The sequence below is a fragment of the Ochlerotatus camptorhynchus genome, unplaced genomic scaffold (assembly GCF_037179485.1).
Source record: "Ochlerotatus camptorhynchus isolate MF236.1 unplaced genomic scaffold, CSIRO-AGI_Acam_v1.1 ptg000103l, whole genome shotgun sequence".
Taxonomy (NCBI): Eukaryota; Metazoa; Arthropoda; class Insecta; order Diptera; family Culicidae; genus Ochlerotatus; species Ochlerotatus camptorhynchus.
Genome location: NW_027040593.1, coordinates 909,747 through 933,749, shown reverse-complemented (window position 1 = coordinate 933,749; position 24,003 = coordinate 909,747). Strand labels below are relative to the sequence as shown.

Sequence of the window (24,003 nt, the reverse complement as noted above, 5' to 3'; positions counted from 1 at the left end):
TGGACAACTTGGAGAACCTTGAACATCTTATACACGTGGAATTGATACCGAAATGATGTGCATAATCTATATGAACTGTTTTGAAGTTGTTTCGAATCCAAGGGTATTGTTTAAGTTATGGTTGATCTGGTAGACCATTTGATCTGAACTCCAGGGTAGTTTGGAGATCGTTGAGCATCTTATATACCTCAAAATAGATTGTAAGTGATGCTCAAAAACTCTATGAACATGGTTGGGTAGGTATTTTCACTGAGAACATCGCGTAGGCCTTGGTTGATCCAATAGATCAAAAAGGCTGAACTTCTGAACAACTTGGAGAACCTAGAACATCTTAAACACGTGGAATTTATACCTAAATGATGTGCATAATCTACATGAACCTGTTTGGAATTGTTTCGAATCCAAGGGCATTGTATAAGTCATGGTTGATCTGGTAGACCATTTGATCTGAACTCCAGGGTAGTTTGGAGATCGTTGAGCATATTATATACCTCAAAATAGATTGTAAGTGATGCTCAAAAAAATTCTATGAACATGGTTGGGTAGGTATTTTCACTGAGAACATCGCGTAGGCCTTGGTTGATCCAATAGATCAAATAGGCTGAACTCCTGGACAATTAGGAAAACCTAGAACATCTTATACACATGGATTTTAAACATATATGATGTGCATAATCTATATGAACCTGTTTGGAATTGTTTCGTTACTAGGGATCTTGTATAAGTCATGGTTGATCTGGTAGATCACTTGATCTGAACTCCAGGGTAATTTGGAGATCGTTGAGTGTCTTATATTCCTCAAAGTAGATTGTAAGTGATGCCCAAAAACTCTATGAACATGTTTGGGTAGGTGTTTTCACTGAGAACATCGCGTAGGCCTTGGTTGATCCAATAGATCAAAAAGGCTGAACTTCTGAACAACTTGGAGAACCTAGAACATCTTATACACGTGGAATTGATACCGAAATGATGTGCATAATCTATATGAACTTGTTTGAAGATGTTTCGAATCCAAGGGCATTGTATAAGTCATGGTTGATCTGGTAGATCACTTGATCTGAACTCCAGGGTAATTTGGAGATCGTTGAGCATCTTATATACTTCAAAATAGATTGAAAGTGATGCGCAAAAACTCTATGAACATGTTTGGATAGGGGTTTCACTGAGAACATCGCGTAGACCTTGGTTGATCTAATAGATCAAATAGGCTGAACTTCTGGACAACTTAGAGAACCTAGAACATCTTATATACGCGGAATTGATACCGAAATGATGTGCATAATCTATATGAACTTGTTTGAAGATGTTTCGAATCCAAGGGCATTGTATTAGTTATGGTTGATCTGGTAGACCATTTGATCTGAACTCCAGGGTAGTTTGGAGATCGTTGAGCATCTTATATTCCTCAAAATAGATTGAAAGTGATGCGCAAAAACTCTATGAACATATTTGGATAGATGTTTTCACTGAGAACATCGCGTAGACCTTGGTTGATCCAATAGATCAAATAGGCTGAACTTCTGGACAACTTGGAGAACATAGAACATCTTATACACGTGGAATTGATACCGAAATGATGTGAATAATCTATATGAACCTGTTTGGAATTGTTTCGTTACTAGGGGTCTTGTATGAGTCATGGTTGATCTGGTAGATCATTTGATCTGAACTCCAGGGTAATTTGGAGATCGTTGAGCGTCTTATATTCCTCAAAGTAGATTGTAAGTGATGCGCAAAAACTCTATGAACATCTTTGGGTAGGTGTTTTCATTGAGAACATCGCGTAGGCCTTGGTTGATCCAATAGATCAAATAGGCTGAACTTCTGGACAATTTGGAGAATCTAGAACATCTTATACGCATGGAATTAAAACATAAATGATGTGCATAATCTATATGAACTTGTTTGAAGATGTTTCGAATCCAAGGGCATTGTATTAGTGATGGTTGATCTGGTAGACCATTTGATCTGAACTCCAGGGTAATTTGGAGATCGTTGAGCGTCTTATATTCCTCAAAATAGATTATAAGTGATGCCCAAAAACTCTATAAACATGTTTGGGTAGGTGTTTTCATTGAGAACATCGCGTAGGCCTTGGTTGATCCAATAGATCAAAAAGGCTGAACTTCTGAACAACTAGGAGAACCTAGAACATCTTATACACATCGATTTGAAACATAAATTATGTGCATAATATCAATGAACCTGTTTGTTTGGAACTTTTTCGTTACTAAGGGTCTTGTATAAGTCATGGTTGATCTGGTAGATCATTTGATCTGAACTCCAGGGTAGTTTGGACATCCTTGAGCATCTTAAAGATATAGACGATGATGATGATGATAGTGGTTTACCACCCATTGTAGCACGGAAACTAAGTCCGATAGCAGTGGCCTCTCTTCCTATTTGTCTTGATCAAGCTTAATAACCTCTGATTGTATTAAACATGTCGCTGTATGAAGGGCCAAAAACGGATTGGGTAGATCCTGAGTGGTGCGAAGACGGACCTCAAAATCGAACCACTTTCGAGCTGTCAAATCGAACCACTTTTTTATCATTGTGGTTCGTTGAAATAGATAGAAGTATTGTTATCGTCCAAAATAAAAAATAAATATTTTTCAGTAATGTTTTTGATCTTTTTAAAAACGTGATTCGAAACGACTCAAACAATTAAAAATAACAGTATTATTGCGTATTTTGGACCAAAGTAGACTCCTGCGCTGAAAAAAACCCCTCCGATTTTTTTTCGCTCAGGAACGACTGTGACTTCGGAGAACGTTCTAAGGAGATTTGTGATGATAGTACAAAAGTTCCAGGAAATTTCAACAGATTTTTCCCGCGACAGAAGAGGTTTCAGTGGATATTTTAGTTGCTGCCAGCGAGGTTCTACGGGGGTTCTATAGAGTTTTCATGTTCGAGTTTCACACGATTTGGAGGGAACTCAAATCGTTGCCATTGGAGGCTTTTCGTACTGCTGAATCCTTGGGAAACCTGAATAGGCTTCGATTTTCGTCGTGTCCATCTTTATAATTGCAAAAGTGAGCAAAACACTTCATTCTGAATTTTATTCCACTCCGTAAAAACTCCAGCTATGAACAATGTCAACAAACAATCACAAAGTCACGAATCGGCTCTGCACAAAAAGCCGTTTGACACTTCTCTCTACCAACCGACGGTGATGAAACGTTTATTTCAACACTACCAACATGAAGAAAATTTCACTTCGCACTACTCAGGGTAGATCGATTGGCAAAGTCGCCTATACGCATCTACGGAACAATAAAGAATCTTCTTGCAGCAACTTGATCAGCCAATTGGTCAAAAAGACAAGCCCCCAAACAGGAAGATGGCCCAATGAGTGGGGAGAAGAGCCCGCCCTTTATCCACGAAATGTTATCAACAGGGAGTTGGCATTTCCACTCTCCCCGTCAAAATCGCTTCAATCGGGTGCCCTGTTGGACCGGATATCCTTGAGCAACTTATATGCCTCAAAATAGATTATAACTGATGCAAAAAACCTTAATGAACACGAGGATACCGCGCAGGCCTTGGTTGATCTAGTAGATCAAATAGTCTGAACTCCTGGACAATTTGGAGTATTCAGAACATGTTGCAACCATGCAAATTCATCTAGAATTGTCTCAAATTGGGTTGAATTTGCATGATCCGTTGCTAAAGATATCGTTGCTATTTAGATTAAAGTCCGTGTTCGTTAACACAAGAACTTCATAAGGTTTTGGAGGCCTTTGAGTTTGGCTATAAATTGGTGCTTTCATATGTTTCATGAATAGTTGACACCCACAACTACAATTTTACTGAAGAAAGTATGTAGCTATCTATTAGTTTTGATTTTCTGCAACCACTCACAGAGTGCGGTCATATAACACCACGCTGACCCGAAAGGGTTAAATCATAAGCAGGTTTTTGGGAGTATTAAAGTATTTTTTTTTAAAGTTCTTTTAAACACTGAGCGAACATTTTCAAAACGATATTTGGTCAATTTCGATACTTAGACTATTAGTTCATTTTGACCTTTTTTTTCAATTTATGTTAAATTCGCCCTTTTGTCCATTAGACCTTTTGTCCCTCTAAGTTCAATTTGATCTTTGGTCCATTCGACCTTTTGTAATAGATTCGTAAAATTGCAGAATTTCTTAATTAAGTTCCGAGAACTTCAGTTGAAATGTGAAAATTTTATGTTAGTTCCATTTCTTGGGATTTCTAAGCATTTCTAAGAAAGGTCTGAAAATTTTAAAATCGTTCAAAACTACGGCCAAGTTTTAAGATCAATCAGATAAGTTCCGACAGCTTCAGGGGGCAGTGCGATAGATTTCAAGAAAATTTCTAAAAAATCAATAAAAATCAAAGTGCTTCAGGGCAGTCCCATAAGCTTCAGGAAAGTTGCATAAACTTAGCACAAGTTGCCAAAACTTAAGTTGAGTTAAAAGATCTTGAAGGGAGTTACGTAGCTTCGATCAGAACTCAGACCACGCTTATTAGGAAATTTGTGGGAAATTTAGGAAAGCTCCGAGGTATTCCTAGAATCTTAGGCCAGTTCCATTGAATTAAGTCAACTGTTGGGAAAGTAGAAGTTATCAGAGAATCAGTTATCAGAGAATAGAACTTAAGAGATTCAGAAAACTTCGGAAAATTTACTTTAGGGTAGTTTTATTAATTTCAGTGCAATTCCAAGACAATCTTTGATCTGAAATTAATGTAACTGCCTCAACGATTTCTAAACTTCCCGACGTTTTCTGAATCTCCATGAATTTCTAGCAAATTTAGTGAAGGTTTCGACGATTTTTTAAAGTAGCTAGACCTTCAGGAAAGAGAATAGAACTTCAAGAGGTTTCACAAAAAATGTAGGAAGAAATTTCGAGCAATGAAAGAAAATTTCGGGAAAGTTTCATGAACAGTACTGCGGGATAATAAGGGAACTTCTGTTAACGGTTGGGCGTATCAGCTTTTATCCTAACTGGTCTTCAGCGATATCCAGAAAACTTCAGAGATGTCAAAAAATCATCTGAGAAGAAGTCTGCAGAACTAGCTCTAGAGACCCCCAGAACTTAGGTTCAGACTTTCGGGGAAGTGTAGTTTTTGGGAGAGGATACTAAGTAAATGTAAAATTCCATAATTTCTGGACGGTACCACGGAGCTTCAGATAAAATTTGATAAACTGCCGGGAATTTCAGGGAAGTACAGCTAACTGCAGTTTGCCGAGGAATTACAGAGTATTCCGAGAATTTCAGAAATGTTCCTAAACTGTCAGAAAAACTGTTTGGTCTTCAGCGAGGTTCCATGAATATCAGAAATTTTTTTGGAACCTAAGAGAAGTTCCGAGAAATTCTTGAAAGTCCAGAGAAGCTCAGGGAATTGTATAGATGTTAAAGGAACTTCCACGAGCTTCAAGGAAGTATACAGGTGAATTTCGGGAGTTTCAGCATAGACTGAAGCATTTTAAGGCAGTTCAATCAACTTCAGGAAAATTGCGGGAACTACGGGAAGACTACAAAACCCGTATCCAAGATGGCGGAATGAAGTGATCTGTTGCAAAATGGTGCTTTACAATGCAACATGGAAGACATTCTCAAATAGATTTAGGAACATCGGCGAATAGAATGGCGAACTACAGTATACAGCAAACTACTGCCACTTGTTGGACACTTTCCAAATGTACCTGGCAACGAAATTCGGCCCGCGGAGTTCAATCTTAGCACTTCGTGTCTTCGCAATTAACACCACCGAACCGTGACCACCGTGCAAGTGCAAGATTGCCCAATTCGGATAGCGACTCTCGAAAAATCGCACCCCCTTCAGCGGTTCACTTGGTGGTGAGAGTCCAATTGAACGCCGTCGAAGATGCGGTAATAAAGCTCAATTGACTTTCGATTTGTGCGTTCACTACCACACAGGAGGGTTGTGAAAAGATTGTGCAAATAGTAATAGTTGGATTGGGAAAATATTTTCCAGCAAAAGATTGATGCGCGAATTGATCCATCACACCACCGTCCGTCGTCGTCGTCGTCGTCGTCGCAGCCGACGTTTTATCACATTCAATTAACTAAAGCACCGATCAACGCGAGCGGCTAATCTGTGATTTTCCATCACGTGATGAACGATGATTAACTTGGAAGTGTGCTATAGCTGGATAAATCGAGAAGAGAAGAAAGTCTGACGCCCGCGCATTCTAATGTGACGACGACGATGATGGGTAATAGTTCTCCCGTAAGGTTGCTAAATTTAGAACCTGGCAACGCAGCGGTGACGACGACGACGGACCGATTCAAACAATTAATAAATTCTCCCATCCACCCACACAGTGAAAATTTTGAAACTCAGTTAAGAATACGTTTTAGAAAATCTCCGAAGACCGACACCGACCCCGGTTGATGTTGTTTTCTTGCCGTTTGTTTTTGTCTCCATTTTCACACATGAATGGAAGGGAGCGAAAGTGCACCACCGACGACGACGACGACGTCGTGGATGGAAATCCTGCGATATTATTAGAACAGAAAACTGGCAGCGCTCGTTCAAAGGCGCACGGAAATCCACCCGCAGCAGTGCTCAAAACGGCGGGAAAATATGCACAAGTGGTTCAGGCCGGCTCTCCGGTCCATTAGCCGTCGAAAACGCGCATAACCGTTTCGGGCCCGATTCGACCGATTGAACCGGTTATGGCTGCAAAAAAACGACGTTTGGCTCAGAAGTGCACGAGCGACGTACATTTTACATCGAAATTCACTTTCCAGAAGAATGATGCCGTGCCCGATTGAGTTGGAATCGAATCAAAATGTGTTGATGACAACGTGAATTTGTGTGTACGAACGATGTAGATGTTTACTTTTCGTACATTCGTAATCGCTTTTTGGCACCGGTGCTGCTGTCGGGGGGCAGCGAATGAATGAAAGCAATGCTTGCCGGCAGTACAATTATTATCCCTTCTAGATGTGTGCATTGCACCGCAATTCAGCGAGGAATTTTTACTGTCACAGAATTCAGCACCCCGAACAACGGGAGGAAGGAAGGTGCAATAAACATTCCGCACAAAGTTGCAAACGGATTTTTATTGAGCTGACACAGGCGGCGTGAGATTTCTTGATGAGATAATTTTCGTCGTCGCCGTTGCGCTGTTCTGATCGGAGTCGGGAAATTATTTAATCTTTCAGACACTGTGGCGGCCCGGATCGAAACATAGAAAACGGACCACCGAGCCGACATGTGCGGTTCCATGGTGTAATGGTTAGCACTTTGGACTCTGAATCCAACGATCCGAGTTCAAATCTCGGTGGAACCTGGAGTTGACCTTTTTTTTAGTAATCACGTTTCCAAATGCTAAATCGATCTGAAGCGTTGATTAAGAGTTATTGTCTCATTTGGAATTGATGATTTGGACAGATCAAGGTTGGAATTTATTCACGTTGGCATGGTGGCTAAGCAATTTCCGATTAGCGATTCCCCTGAAATTTTAAAATTTTCCCGGTTGAGCGGTATACATTTAAATTAAGCTTAAAACCAAATGCAATTGTTAAAGGTCATGACTAAGATAGCCGACTTTGTCCTGGATCTTAAATATGGTTCGATGTCTTCAAAATTTGTCTATGAAGATTCGCTCAAAACTTTACAGCAATTCAGTCGATTCTCCTCAGACATTTCCTTTAAAGTCACTTCCGTTCACAGAGTGCTTTTCATAATTCTTAAATAATAAATTTGACATTCTCTCTGGGAGTCACATAAACCTTTCTTTATAATAGTCCAGAAATTCTCTTGAGAACACTCCAGAAAATTAATGAAATTCGTTCTAAGATTCTCTACGGAATTAGAACATTATTTTTAAAATCCCTTGAATTCTTCTTGAAATTCCCAAGCCTCAGAATTGTCTTGAAATTCTAAAAATTTACTTGGAATTCTCGTTAAAATTATCTAGAAATTCTTTTCTTGATGCCCTTGAATTTATCATCGGAATTTTCTTAAAACTCTTCGAACAATTTCTTTGGGATTGTACCCACAAAATTCGAATCCCTTGGTATTTTTCACGGATCCTGAATTCCTCTTCACAATCGTCATAAAATTTTCCACAGAGCTAATTTAAAACAAAAAAATACTCCGAACTCACACAATTGACATGGTGTTCCCGTGAAAACTCTCTTAGAGTTCAACCTAAAACTCCCTAAGACATTTTGCTGTTATCTCTAGAATTCATCCTACAATCTGCTAAAAATTCTTAAAAGTGTCTATTTATGTTAAATTCGCCTTTTTGTCCATTAGACCTTTTGTTCCTCTAAGTTCAATTTGATCTTTGGTCCATTCGACCTTTTGTGATAGATTTGGAAAATTGAAGGATTTTTTAAATTAAGTTCCGAGAACTTCAGTTGAAATTTGAAAATTTATGTTAGTTCCATAAACATCAGAAAAAATGCGGGAGCTGTCTAGAATGAGATTTTTTTTGGAATTTCTAAGCATTTTTAAAGAAGGTCCGAAACATTCAAGAAAGTTCAAAACTACGGACAAGTTTCAAGATCATTCAGATAAGTTCTGATAGCTTCAGGATTAGATTTCAAGAAAATTTCTAAAAATTCAATAAAGATCAAAGTGCTTCAGGGCAGTTCCATTAGCTTCAGGAAAGTTTCAGAAACTTAGCAGAAGTTGCCAAAACTTAAGTTGAGTTAAAATATCTTAAAGAGAGTTACGTAGCTTCGATAAAAAGAAAATTTCGGGTAAGAACAGGACTGCGGGATAATCCTATTTGGCCTGGAACTGGTCTTCAGCGATATCCAGAAAACTTCAGAGATGTCAAAATATCATCTGATAAGAAGTCTGCAGAGCTTTAAAACAGTCTAGAATGATCTACTTAAAAGTGACTGAATCCTGAAATTCTAGTCTACTCCAAGGGCCTTGACATTTTGCAGGATCTAAAATCTTATTTTTTTCGAAGATTCGACCCCGATTCGCAATATGTTGAAAGCAGGTTTGAAACAATTCCTTCCGCCGTTCGCAATGGTGAGTTTCAAAATTGTTTCAAACTGCTCGACAGTCAAAAAGGAGCAGTTTTAACAGGTGTTTGGTATTCGTCCGTGCATATATGTGCGTGTGCAACATTTGTTCGCTTCAGTGATTTTAGCTCGAACGGAAAAGGTGATTCTGACTCAAGAACATGTTTCCTGGAACAAAATGATTGCATCAACGTAATTCAGTGTCAGGTGACGAGTTCGAAACATGAAAGAATATCTGGAACATGTGATTTAATTTGGTGGACAGTTGAAGATATTTAGAATAGTCGCTGATCAACCTGATGTCTAGAAAAAATATCCAGAGAACATTATGGAAATCATAAAACACATGGCAGGTTGATGGAATAATTTCTGAGCTGCCTGGTGTCCTATGAAAGAATATTTTAGAGATGTGAGTAGGATTGTTGGATAGATAAAGATCTTCAGGCTTCATACCTGACCCACCTGAAGTCTTGAAAAAAAAAAAATATGCACAGAAGTTTTTGGAGATCTGTGAGCACCTGAAGGTCTTTGCAATAATTTCTGACACACCTAGAGAATCTCTGAGAGACGTTATTTCAATTCTTGGGCAGTTGAAGATCTTCAGAATAATACTTGATCATGCAGAAGCATTGGACAAATATCCCGAAAAGTTTCTGAAGACCTATGAACACCTGAAGGTCTTTGGAATAATTTCTGAGTAGCCTAGTTTCTTGAGAGGATATCTTAGAGACATGATTTCAATTTTTGAACACTAGAAGATATTCAGAATAATACCTGGATATGCCTGAAGTATCGAAAAAATATCCAGAGAAGGCTTTGGATATCTCTGATCACCTGATGGGCTTAGGAATATTTTCTGAGAGGACATTATGGAAATCTTAAAACACATGAAGGTCTTTGGAATAATTTCCGATCGTTCCCATCGATCATGGTTGAATATCCGAGAGACGTTATTTGAATTGTTGGGCCGTTGAAGTATTGGAAAATTATCCTGAAAAGTTTCTGAAGGCCTATGAACACCTGAAGATCTTTGGAATAATTTCTGCGACACCTGGTCTCATGAGAGAATATCTGAGAAACTTAATTTGAATTGTAGCACAGTTAAACATTAGGGTGGTTCAAAATATCAATTTTGCTCCACCAAGCTCAATCGATTCTAAATCAGGTTCTGATCAGTCTCCCAAAACTTGAGTTTATTGGAATGCAAACTCATACTGCACCCTTTGAATTTTATATGGGAACTACTTTGGGAAAAGTTAACTTTTTTTGCTCATCGTTCTAGCCCTTCGCTTTAATGATCTACGGAAAAGTTTGAAATCTCTGCTGATGTGAAATTTTCCGAGCTACAACTTAGCTGATCACTAATTGATATTTTGAACCACCCTATTGAATATCTTCAGTATAATACTTGATCATACTGAAGTAGGGTAAACGCTCCTATAGTTGCGGTACGTTAGAAGCGTTAGGTTCCTATAGTTGTGTATGGAGGCTCCGTACACAACTATAGGAACCTAACGCTTCAAACGTACCGCAACTATAGGAGCGTTTCCCCTATTGCAAAAAAATTTGAGACATTTTTATCTGAGCACCTGGAGGTCTTTGGAATAATTTCTGAGAAACCTAGTTTCTTAAGAGGATATGTGAGAGACGTTATTTAAATTTTTGGACACTAGAAGATATTCAAAAAATAAATTTAGACCTCTATTAACCTGATGGTCTTAGGAATATTTTCTGAGACCCCTGGTTTTTTGAGAGAATTTCTGGGAGATGTGATTTGAATGGTTGGACAATTTGAGAACTTCTGAATTGTACCTGATCAACCTGAAGTCTTGAAAGAGTATCCAGAGAACTTTATGGAAATCTTAAAACACATGAAGCTCTCCCTTAGCTCAGTCGGTAAAGGCGCAGCTACAAAGCAAGACCATGCTGGAGGTGGCTGGGTTCGATTCCCGGTCCGGTCTAGGAATTTTTCGGGTTAGAAAATTTCTCGACTTCCCTGGGCATAGAGTATGACTGTACTTGCCACACAATTATGCGAATGCAAAAATGGTACAGGCATCGAAAGCACTCAATTCATAACTGTGCAAGTGCATCTAGAACACTAAGTTGAGAGCACGCAATAAGCTAATATGCGATAAGCAATAAGCTTGAAATGCGAAGAAGAAGACATGCTTTGGAATAATTTCCGATCATCATGGTGTCATGGTTGAATATCCGAGAGACGTTATTTCACTTCTTGGGCAGTTGAAGATCTCAGATCAGTTTTGGAGATAACTGATCATCTGATGATCTTTGGAATAATTTCTGAGTCACGTGATCTCTGATCACTTTATGACCTTTGGAATAATTTCTGAGCAACTTGGTATCATAATAAAATAACAACGTCCCGTTTTAATTATTGAACAGTAGAAGATCGTCAGGATATTTGAGCAGCCACAAATATTGAAAAAAAAAATATCCAGAGAGGATTTTGGAGATCTTTGATCATCTGAAGGTCTTTGGAAAAATTAGGAGGCATCTGGTTTACTGAGGGAATATCTGAGAGGCATTATTTGAATTGTTGGAGCGTTTGGGATCTTTATAATATTACCTGATCAATCAGATGTCTTCGGAATAGTATCTGAACAGCCTGAAGACAACATATTCTGATTATCTTATAAAGATCTCTGATTACCGGAAGGGTTATGAAATAATTTTGATTAGGATTGTTGATTATTTTATGGAGATCTCTGATGGCCTTTGAAATAATTTCTGAGCAATCTGGTATCGTGGGTTAATATCAGAGAGACGTGATTTGAATTATTGGACAGATCTTCAGAATAATATTTGATCACCCTGAAGATTTGGAAAAAAATGCCATGATTATTTTTTGGAGATCTCTGATTACCGGAATGTCTTTGGAATATTTTCTGAGCAACCTGGTATCACGAGAGAATATATGGGAGATGTGATTTGAAATTTGGGACAGTTCGAGATCTTCATAACAGTACCTGATCAACCTGAAGTCTTGGAAAAAGTATCCAGAAGACTTTATGGAAATCTTTAAGCACATGAAAGTCTTTGGAATAATTTCTGAGCTGCCTAGTAGCATATGGGAGAATATGACTCCAGGGCACTAGGCCGATCGCTACTGGGCTGAGTAGTTATAAAGTGATATATTGAACAAGGAAATGTATTGGAATGTCGGGATATCGGACGAAATAATATTGGGATCTCGGACTGAGAAATTTCGGAGATTTTCAGACTAGAGCAGATTTTAACACTCTTGAACTTTTCGGAGATTTCAGACAATTTAAATTTTCAAGATCTCAGATTTAAAAAAAAAATCATGGCCTGGACAACATTTTAGGATTTTGAAGAATTGTGTCAGAATTTAAAGAAATATGTGCCATATGAGTTGTGAAAAGAATTATAGTGGAATTTAAAGGACAATTATAAAGGAAATTCTAAAGGAATTTGGCTAGAATTTCCAGGCAGTTTTGAGAAGTGTTTCAAGAGAATTCATGGTGACCAACATCTCAGATTTGTCTTAAAAATTTGCTCAGAATTATCATGAAGTTCTCCTCTAAATTCTCCAGAAAATTAACATGAAATTTTCCTTAAAATTATCTCGTAATTCTGTTCGAGATGCCCTTGGAATTATCCTCAGAATTTCCTGAAAACTCTTCACATCGCCATGGAGTTTTCCACAAAGCTGAACTCACCCTTGAACTTGGATTTCTAGTCAAAACTCCCATAGAACTCATCTCAAAACTACCTAGGACATTACAATCTGCTCAAAATTGCTTTGGAAAAAAAACTATAAAATTCACTGAATAATTCTTTGAAGTGACTGTATCCTGAAAATGGAGTCCAGTTCAATCCTGAAAATGTAGTCCAGTTATCGAAAAAAAGACGATCTATATTTTTTCCCCGATCGATGACTTAGAATTCCGGGTTTTTTTCCCGGTGCACTGGTCACCCTGAGAATTGTTGGGACAACTAAAGGTGGATTCCCAGGTAGTTATGATGAGATTGGGATAGTTGGGATTGAGAGAATTCCAGGAAAATCTAAGACAAATGTGAAGAAATTTCAGGGAACATTTTATGAGGGAATTCAACGTTCATTAACGTTGACAAACTTAATTATCCAGAAACGGCGAAAAATTTCATAATTGTCAATCAATCAATCAATCAATCAAAAGAAAATTCCGATGAGAGCTCCATGGAAAAAAAAAAACCACAAGGGACAGCCCTATAGAGTTGTTCGCAATGGTGACGTAGGACTACGTGGTCTTATATAACAAATCATATTTGTTAATTGCAGCAGGAGCTTGTGTTTTGGGTAGGAATAGGAATTTGAGCGGGGTTCTCTCTGTTAATACTCTTTAGTATGACGCGCTTGACATGGCCCACAGCGACTCACGAAGAGCTACTGATTCCGATCAATAGCTGTGCGGCTTCTTCTTCCTTCTATGGATGCCCATGTGGTCTGCAGCTCGCTGCTTGCAGACAGCCTTTCGTTGTGTACTGGAGAAAACTGCTGCTACTGATGCCGACGACCGGACACCACCACACACGGTGATTGGTACTGAATTCGATCAGCCGGTTGTGGGCAGCCTTGATAGCTAGCTGCTTACAGGGAGCCTTTCGTTGTGTACTGGAAAACACCACCACTCACCACGCGGTGATTGAATAAGACCGGATGGAACTCAACTTTGAAATCTGTGTTAGGGAAATCGCTGTTCGCAGGCAATCGGTGATAATTTTAACTATCATAGCAACAGTTGCACATTCGTGCTATTTTCTTATGCGTAGACATATTTCTGATCGATTAGTGATAAAATTGTTGAAATTGGTCAAGGGGCAGCTGAGTTATTAACGTTCAAAATCTTTCACAATTTTGTTACACGTTCCATTTTTGGATTTCACAAAGTGTCCCCCCATATAGATATCACAGACGTAGTCCTACGTCAAAATTCCAAGGGAATCTAGTTCTGAAACTAAAGCTAAAACAAATCCTTGCTGAATTTCTAGCTAGTCCGAAGAGAGTCTCAAAGGAATTCCTAGGAGAATTCCGTTAGAATTTGGAGGGGTTTACAAGGAATTTCCTAATCGAATTCGGAGTAGTAATTGGAAAGGAATTTTGAATATATTTCGGAAGAAAGTTGCAATAGATTTCTAAGATGAGTTTCAAACGAATTTCGAAGAGAATTCCTAGGAAATTTCAGGAGCTTCTCTCAATGACATTTTAAGACTAATTTCAAGAAAATCATGAGAAATAGTTTCATAGATTTCTGATGTTCATTCCAATATAATTTCTAATTCAAATTTCTAAGATGAGTTTCAAACGAATTTCGAAGAGAATTCCAACGAGATTTCAGGAGCCTCTCTCAATGAAATTTTAAGACTAATTTCAGGAGAATGATGAGAAACAGTTTCATGGATTTCTGATGTTCATTTCAATATAATTTTAGGACAATACTTTGGGAAACCTGGGGTGAATTCCAACAGCAAGGGAATCCTAAGAATTGCTAGATAATTCTGAGGCAAGTTTTAATGAAATTCTTTTTTTTTCAAATTGCATAATGTCCAAAAGGACTCCATGGAGCCGAAAACCCTTAAATAATGTTATAATTACAATAACATATTAATGAGGAACTATACTTTCATCTCCTCATCTATCTTCTAAAATGACCACTTTAAGACTGTTATCTGACGATTAGCATCTATGAGGGACTATGAGGGACATTGTTTATTAGTTCCTTAGAGGCGACTTGAGTTTAGCTTCCGCTTTCATCCGTGCCCTCAACTTCCTTGCTGCTTCCAATGTTTTTCCTTCAGCAGCGCCACTATCCTGAATTTATAGTAGTAGTAATACGCATCATTTTTCTCCCATATAAAAACCCCGCACACCTGTGTCCATATCGAGGCCCAAAACGGTAGGAAATTTCTCCCGAACTACACGCTTCACATCACCGTATTTCCCTAGTACCAATGCTAGATCGCTATCCGGGACTTCTGGTGGGAGGTCGTACACTTTCACGTGTTGACTCCACTGACTTCGCATCGGCACAATAAAAAGTTAATTGCACAAGGTTGTGTAACAGACGATGAAGCATTGAATGTTTTGATTTGAACTTGATGAACATAGATTGTTCCTCCGCTATGTGGGGATCCGCGTCCAGCGCTTACACAAAATTTGCCATTTCTTCCATAGATGGTTTCGCCGAGCGATGTGCGAAGCTGAATACAATCATCAGCTTTATTTCCACGGACATCTCCACTAGTTGTTTGCTTCGAACGAACTTTAAACAATGAACACGCACCACAACAATAAGTTGCTATCGTAAAACACACACAACTGCTTGTGCTGACAGCTAAGAGCGAACTGATTTAACGGAATTTCTCAGCAGCTGTAAAGCTTTCAATGATCCAAAAACTTACCTCCTCCTCGTTAAAAAAAAACAATACAATGGCCAAATTTCTGTTATTTCTGATACAGAAAACCATATTTTTTCAATCCAGAAAAAAATCGTTTGCTATTTACAAATGACATAAATGGTGCGTGAAAAAGAGTTCAAAATATTTAAGATTTTGATCTATTTTGAAGTGTCTATTGTGATTTATTGAAAAATATCGAATACGGCATTTCGAAAAAAAAAAAAATAGGCGAGAATCAAAACGACCAAATTCCAGTCAAACCTGGTTCATTGCCCATAGCGAACAATTATACGAACTTTCGTGGAATTCTGAGAGGTAAAATTTGGAATTAGTTTATTTTTTCCTATTTGGCTTGGAACTGCTCCATAGGTGGATAAATTCAAGTATTTTTAAAAGATTATCAACAGACATCATGTGGCGGAGCAATTCCGGGAAGCTCCGAGTTTGTCGAAGACCGTCACTCTAAAAGGTAAAACTGTTGCAATGCAAAATATTGCAAAAAAAACGGCAAGCTTCTCCGGCCCTTCCCGGAAGGGTCAAGCCAAGACTTCAATGGTTCAGTTGCATCTTCAGTATTTTTCGTTTTTTTTTTAAATGACCGAGAACATGTCGCTTTTGAGTTGAGCATTAGATCTGTTTTGAGAGAAGTTGCTGCGAATTCACAATAGGGTAGAGCGCTGTGCTAACTTGTCGTAGATAACCGATGGAATGTAGATAAATTCTAGCCTTCAGAACCATAAGGGTCTATATGCAATGATCAATTCTCTCTAGTAACAGTTCAAAGATAAAATCTATGAAGAGAATCGATCATCGCAGTTAGGCCCTTATGATTCCGAACGCTAGAAATACATCAAGATCAAAAATGCATTAGGACCCAACTAACATTGACAGATTCTCTTCATCGACTTTCTCTTTGCACCTGCACGACCATGTTAAGGTATTCCCAGCTAATTTAAGCACACACATCGATGATAGAAGCTATTATAAAGCTTCTAGTACGACAACCACGACAATAAACGGTTCTGTGCCCAAGTGATGAACGAAAGAAAACGTCGATGACGAGAATCGATTAATATTACTTAGGACCTAATGTATTGTTCAGCTCGATATGTTGTTGAACGTGAAGATCTTCAATCAAATTCAAACCGACTTCCATTAAGCAAAACTTCAGAGAATGCGTCTCCCAAACCCAACATCCAAAACGGCACCTGTTGCAACATCTTCCAAGCGATGCAAAAATTCACAACACATGCCTTTGCTGTCATTTTCCTCTTTAAAACGCGGATGACAGCAACACCACGCTGGACTGCGGAATCCAGCAGTGCGGATAGAAGAGAAGAACCACATGGTAGGGTGGGATCAGCGATCAACAACACAACGCACCGAACCAACGAGCGAAGCAGCTACACGTGGTTTCACATTCGTCGATCACCCGACCACGCGAACGACCGAACCGAGCGAGGGGGGGGGGGTTCGACTTCGATTCTAAGCAGAATTTTTCCAAATCATAAAAAATACCACAGGAAGGTAGGTAGTCAGTCAGCTCAGCAGTAGGTTCATATTATAGAATGCAATAAAAGGGGAATCGCGGATCCAAGTGTGCGTGAGAGGGAGCCCGCGCGCCTACTTTGATCGCCGCATCATTCGGATGTGTATGGGTGTGACTCACTACTGGATAATATTATACGCGGACGACGGTTTTGTTGAGGTTAAGGTTCTTCTTTTTTGTTTTGTCCGTGCATTGCACAAACGACGAATCATTTGAGAAGGTAGGGGAATTTACGTATTCTCGTCAATCTAAGCAGCTTCCGCACTTCTATTAGCATTTTCTCAGTGTCACGCACACATATGATGTGTCTGTTTGTTAACATTCATCTGCTGCTAGCTATTCTATCCAGTCCAATCAACAAAACTGTCCAAAACGGTTTGAAAACGTTTTTAAGGCGCTCCAAACTTCTCAGGTGAGTGTGACTATTGTCGGCAGCCTCTTTTACTTCGGCAACCTTTCCGTTTAAACTGCGTGTAAACCAGCTGTTCTATTATCGGCAACTCGAAATCAGCCGTATTTTGATGTGCTTATGTTTCTTTTGCAGAAACACCTGGCATAACAGGTTTGCTCAGTCGTAAAAATGTATTAGGGTTGAAGCTGAAAAACTAAGGAATCGTTTAAATACATTCAGCGAAGTGTTTTAGTGAGAAAATACACCGAAATTAACGTTTAAATTGTGGTTGCCGAAAACAGTCGATGGCTGCCGAAGCCATCATTTACCCTAGGTAGATTTTTTTTTTGTTTGAATTCGTCCAGACAAAAATGCATCATTGAAGGGGTCCTCCGCACCGGTGTTTGTGTGGGATTATGTATAGAATGTGAATTATCGGTAGTCAGCTAAGTTTTTTTTTTATCAAAAAAAAAAAGGAGTCACTTTGGTGAGAACTTGTGGGAGCAGACCCGACAAACAATAATAAATTTTTCGCGTTTGTTAGCGCAAAACTTTTCCGTTCCATGGATATGCAAAAAGAATAAAAATGCACACAAATAAAAAAAAGAAAAGGTAGGACGGGGGGGCAAAAGCAAAAAAAAAAAGAAGAGTTAAAAAGCTGAGAATGATTTTTAAATTGCAATTCGAAAAAAAAAAATGGGAAATAATTACTGAAAGTGGCGCCGGAGTCGGGAGTTTTTAAAATGGATAAAGTTTGCCATTTCCCGAGTTATGATAAATGAGCAAAAATAACTACTTTCTTGGAGGCGGCCAAGCAAAAACTTACACAAATCTGCCGGTTGCTGGTGGAGGAGGAAACTTCTGTTCGGGCTGCAACTCTGCCGGGGACACCTCGCTAATTAATTATCCTTTCCCGCTTTCGCTACAACACCTGGCACAAACTGCGCGAAATGCAAATCACACCACAACCCAAGCAGGTTGCAACGGGCTTTATTTTATTTTTTTTTTTATTTTCTATAGAATTTTTCACTCTTTTCTCCAAAACAAAACCTCACACTATGATGCACAGCTTCCGATAATCGGATAATCAATTTGGGTCGGTGGCGGGATCGGGACAGGACTAGCTGATCCTGCGTCACTTTTGGCCGTAGGCCCGAAACACTCTCTACTCTCTTCAGTGCGACCGGGGGGGGAAACAAAAAGGAAGTCACTCGCGCATCCGCCGGTACCGCCGATTCCGGGAACTAGCCGCAAACGCCGATCGAAATTGCACACGAAAAAGAAGATCCGAAAATCCGTCGAAATCAGCGAAAAATCCGAAACTAGGAGAGGACCAGACTCGCGTGTGTCTCGACTGAGAAAAGTTTTTTCCGAAACTAAACTGATGAACGACGACAACCCTCCGCTCTGATGTGCGACGAACGACGATCGTGTTTGTTTGTGTTGTGTTATATCCGACTGTGTCATCTGTCAGTGCGGTGTTTTCTCTCTGCAGGTCAGTCGTCTCGGTTGTATCGGTTGGTTGCGCACACACATTGCCAAAACTATACGATTCTCGCTCTCCTCAATCAGCGCGGCGCACGGTGGTACTGCCGATGGGTCAAAACTCGAGCAATTTGTGTGTCAAAAGTCATTGGACACATTCTACGTGACGCTACAACGATTTTTGCCTGTTTTTGTACTGTTACTGAAAAGTATCCCCAAGATAGTAATGTAGATTTGGAAAGTGAGTTAAATTTCCCACAATAATTGGTCAAGAGTTAACTGTTTCTGTTTTGAGTAGTTCGAAACGTTTTGGTGAGTGTTGAGTAGTGTAGTTGAGAAGTGGAAAACGTTGTAACCCCACAAGGAACATTTAGAGCTACACGGATAGAAATCTCCTTATACCTTTTGGCAAATTTCTATTGCTGACTATTCATAAAATGTATAAGTCAACTAATAAGCAGACGCCTTGCAAAAAGTTTATGAAGATCATGTGTCAAATGAAATGTATAAGCGGTCACACATACCTTTTATGCATTTTTATAGGACCTATATGGTTTGTCTTATGGAATGTATAAGGCTGATGTTTGGCAAAAATGTATAAGTGAAACACATGAATAAAATAATTGATTTTCGTTTCGTGTAGTTAATGATTGATTTTTCATGAAGACGCCCCCTTCATCGAGCGCCTAGAATTTTGTTTTGGAATAATCACACCGGGAGCTCCCTCTTATTAAAACTAGGGTACGGGTAAACTGAACTTCCCTTAAAATCTCGTAACTTTGCTGCAGTTGTCGGTAATTCTCTGAGTTTCTTATTGTATATAACCTCTGTAAAGATCCTGCAATTTCCTTGCAGTTAATTAAAATGAACTGGAGATATCTGATCTTTCCTGATATTCTCGAAGCTACGCTGAAGTTCTCGTAACTCTACTGAAGTTCTTGGTACTGCCCATAAATTAATTGAAATTTCCATTAATATCTTAACTTTCCTCAAAATCTCTGGATTTCTGTTAAGTTCCCAACATATGTTTGGATATTTCTTAAATTTTCAGAAATTTTCTGGACTTCCCTGAAAATCCCGGAATTTTCTCAATTTTTTTTTTCTCAAAATAGGTTACACCACCAATCAAGAGTGCGCCAGGCGACTTCGACTAAACCGTTTGTTTACATCATTAAATTAATGCTCTTTTTCATTGAACATCTTGTTAATTCTCATCGTTAATTGTCCAATTTCTGAACTGATTTATATATCAACTATTCACACACAAGAAATCCGGAAGGTCAAAACCACTAAGGCATAATTCTAATGTTCCATTTTTCTCAACAAAAATATTCCACTGTTTTTCCTCAATAATTGTGCAGCTCCGTTGGCAACACCCGTCATATATATCTTCACTAGTTCACTCCTAGATAGCGTTTTTCCAAATTGTTGGAAGCTTGCATCAATTTCACCAATCTTTAAGTCAGGTATCATTCAAGGCGTGGAACACTACCAACACTCTTATTGGTAGCATAGAAAAGTGTCAGCAAGTAGACGCCGTTTACATTGACTTCTCTAAGGCTTTCGACAAAGACCCTCACTCCTCGCTATAACAAATCTTGGTCTTCCGCCGTGGGTCGTTTGCTGGTTAAAATCATATTTTTCCTCTAGGAAGGCCTTCATGATGCCAGATCCAATGTTTTTTTTACCATCGAGAGTTCCACAAGGGAGCCACTCTTATTTTAGTTTTATTTATTAACGACATGTGTGACCACTTAAGTCCCTGTAAGTTGTTATATGCCGATGAATTGAAAGTCTACCGTGTGATCAAATCGATCCTAGATTGTTGTGCTCTACAAACTGACATCGAGCGGTTAACACCGTGAGGTCAGATGAATGGAATGCAAGCAAACACTGCCAAATGCAAAGTCATTTCCTTCACCCGTAGTCACTCACCGATCAGATTTGATTATTCTATGAATCAATTGCCACCGATTTGATGCTATTAAAGATCTTGGACTTATCTTGGATAGCAAACTTAGATTCACCGAGCACATATCTATGTCAATTCCAAACGCCAATTTCTTGCTTGGATTCCTGCGTCACACAACGCATTGCGCACGGTTTGAAAACATTGTGCTGCTCTTTGGTTCGTAGCGTTCTTGAATATGGAGTACAAATCTGGGGTCCAGATCATGCTGTGCACAAGAATCCAGAAACATTTGGTCAGATTCGCCTTGCGACAGCTTCCATTCCCAATAACTTACCACAATACGAACACAAATGTGCGATTATTGAACTGCAAACACTATCCAGTCACCGAACCTTCCTGCAGAGACTATTTATTTTTGTCATGATTTGTAATCTTATTGATTATAGCAGTGTGCTGTGAAATATCAACTTCCACGCTCCAGTCCAGGGTACAATACGTACCTCTTGTGGACTCCTGGACACCGGACTGCTTATGGCTATAGCAATCTCCTCGACAAACATTGCAGACTGTTAAATGATGTGTGTGATGCTTTTGATTTTAATATTAGTACACTAGTTTGTAAGAATAGAATTAAGTCCCGATAAGTCAGTCTGTGTGGCTCCAATGCAGAATTAAATTTTTCAACTGCAGATCATGTATTGGAGCATCTCAAACGAATCAATTTATCATGCAAAGTGAAAAAGTTTTCCACTTCCTATGACTCACGGCAAACATTTCTCCTCACAGCACTCTTTTTGACACCATCAGAGGTTGAATCGATCGCTTAGTTTCTATTAAAAAGGCGTTTTTTGATGACATTCATGGTGCTGTCCAGACTTTATCCGAGACTTTATCTAAACTAACCCTCGAAGATCTTAAAAATTGCCCGAAAGTCTAGAAGCCCCTTGGTGCTGCCCTTAAGATATTAGAGTTCTCTGAATATCGATAGACCTAGCTTCCTTGAAGTTCTTAGTACTTCTATAAAGTTGCCCAGTTTCCCAGAAGCTGCTGAAATCACCTTGAAGCGAAATTTTTCAGAAGTTTCCTTACTATTACATAGTAATTCCTCGGAACTACTCCTCTCTATAATCTTTCCTGAAGTGTTCGATACTTTTCTGATGATGTTCCAGGAATTTCCCTGAAATTTATAAAACCATCATGAAGATCTCACTTCCTGACGTTTTCTACACTTCCGTGTATTTTTCAGAACATCTGTAATGCTTCCGTCATTTTCCTTAAATTCTCTAAACTTTCCGGATAATCCTTCTCAGAACTGCTCGATGTTACATAATTTCCACTTAGATCTTTACACTTAACTAAAGTTTTGGCAACTGTGTATTACAGTTCTGCAATTTTCCTGAAGTCAATGGAACTGCCCTGAAACTCTGTATTCTTCGCTGAAATTTTAGAAATTTTCCGGCAATCTATGGACCTGGCCTGAAGCTATCGGAGCTTACGCCAAAAGATAATACAACTTTCATGTTGTTCTGGACGTTCTTAAAGTTATTGGTACCACCCTGAAGTTTTCAGAATTTCCTTTAAATTCTTGTAATTTCCATGAAATTCTCAGAACTGCTTTCCGGTTCCCTCTATTTTTAAAATGTTATTATGATTGGCATAAAATTTTAAAAATTATCCATAATGTGCTTTCTAGACGTCATTCATGTAGCATCCTCAGGAGCATCTGAATTTAATCGAACAGACCTGAAATTCTCAAAATTATCCTAAAGTGTTCAGAATTTTTCTTCTGGCGAAGCTTCATGGCAACCTTCTCCTGTCATCGTTTGGTTTCTGACTTAATATCGAACAATCACCGAAGAACCTTTGTGTCCTTCAAAGTATAGATTTTCGACAATCCAATCCACACTAGTATCATCACTAGTCAATCTTTCTGGCCCGATTTTGTCAGTGTTGTACCTTTTAAATCAAGACGCTGCAAGTAGCAATCAACCGCCACTGAGCACATCCTCTCAGGTAATTTATCGAACAGTATATGTCCTGCCGAAGCAGGTTTTGAATACTACACTGACGTAAGCAACTTTGAACTTCCAGCAACTCATGACGACAACTGTGTTACTCAACAAGACAGATCACTGTACGACGCTAGCAGCACACCAACTCAACCCGGGTTCTCGACGATCATACCATCTTCAACCTCTGTTAAGCCAGCATCATTCGTGACTGTCTATTACCATGAGAACCAAGACTAACGATTTTTTGCTTGCCATTACTTCTTGTGACTACGACGTTGTGCTATTGACTGAAACATGGAACTAGCAACTAATTACTCCATCTTTCGATGTGACCGGAATACTTCCACTAGCATGTATGGATATTGCTGTGAAGATATCACTTCAGTGAAAATCAGTACCGCTTAACAACTGTGATAGCCTGGAACAAATCGCTGGGTGCATCAAACTCCCACGACAAAGCATCTAGATTTGGGGTATTCACATACTGCCGAATTCCAATCCCAATCGGTTCATCAAGTTCTGGAACAAGCTTCGGACCTCGACACAGTCTACCAAAACCTCCAGTAGCGATTTGACAAAGGCGATCATGATTTTCTTCCGATAAACGCTTCAACAGAAAATGAGTTGGCGCTTACCAAATCCATGATCTCCAGCGGATTGCATCAAGTCAACACACTGCTGAATACAAATGAGATAGTGATAGTGATACCAACAATCAATACGAAACTATCGATTTTAAATTGGCTTATTACTTGACTAGCCTATTGGTCCCAAGCAAATCGATTAACGTACCCCATTCTAGTCGAAATTCTAGTACTACACAATGTTTGTTTTGATTCACTATGAAAGTTTGGCAGATAAAATGAGGGATTAGTGGATTTTCCTATGTTTCGAGGGGTGAATCGATTAGCTTGGGACCGAAGAGAGTACCAGAGCTGAGCCAAAAAGTTGAGCACGTTATTTCGGGACCTTCTTGTCTTAGAGTTACCTCTATGGTGATACTGTAGCACTTATTGCACCTCCGTGCCCAATTCTGAGGATTGACCATCACCACAGACCTTTTATCCTGCAGTTAGACAGTTGTCTACACAGCGGGCAACATGATTCTGCAGATCAGGCTGACTGCTTTGATTTCAAACGTTGTAACCAACAATACTGTATCTGTCATCGACTGAAACGATCTTTTGAATGGTGTTGCACGAGTTGGTTCCTCTTAGAAGAAGTCGATCATCTGTCTCCGACAG

General features: G+C 39.1%; 1 protein-coding gene and 1 non-coding gene across 8 annotated transcripts in view; one reads left to right on the top strand and one right to left on the bottom strand.

The window, feature by feature from the left end:
- The window catches only part of heph (polypyrimidine tract-binding protein 1 heph), a 727,070-nt gene extending 708,336 nt beyond the window's left edge, over nucleotides 1-18,734 (bottom strand). For 6 of the 7 annotated variants that reach the window (XM_065219372.1, XM_065219375.1, XM_065219376.1 and 3 more), the window contains exon 1: nucleotides 18,177-18,734. The gene's annotated coding sequence lies outside the window, so the exon portion shown is untranslated. The remainder of the gene's footprint in view (nucleotides 1-18,176) is intronic. The other variant, XM_065219378.1, reaches the window with a different exon arrangement.
- On the top strand, nucleotides 7,220-7,291 carry TRNAQ-CUG (transfer RNA glutamine (anticodon CUG)). Its single transcript has one exon. It is a non-coding gene; the product is annotated as a tRNA-Gln (tRNA).
- Nucleotides 18,735-24,003: the final 5,269 nt, after the last annotated feature.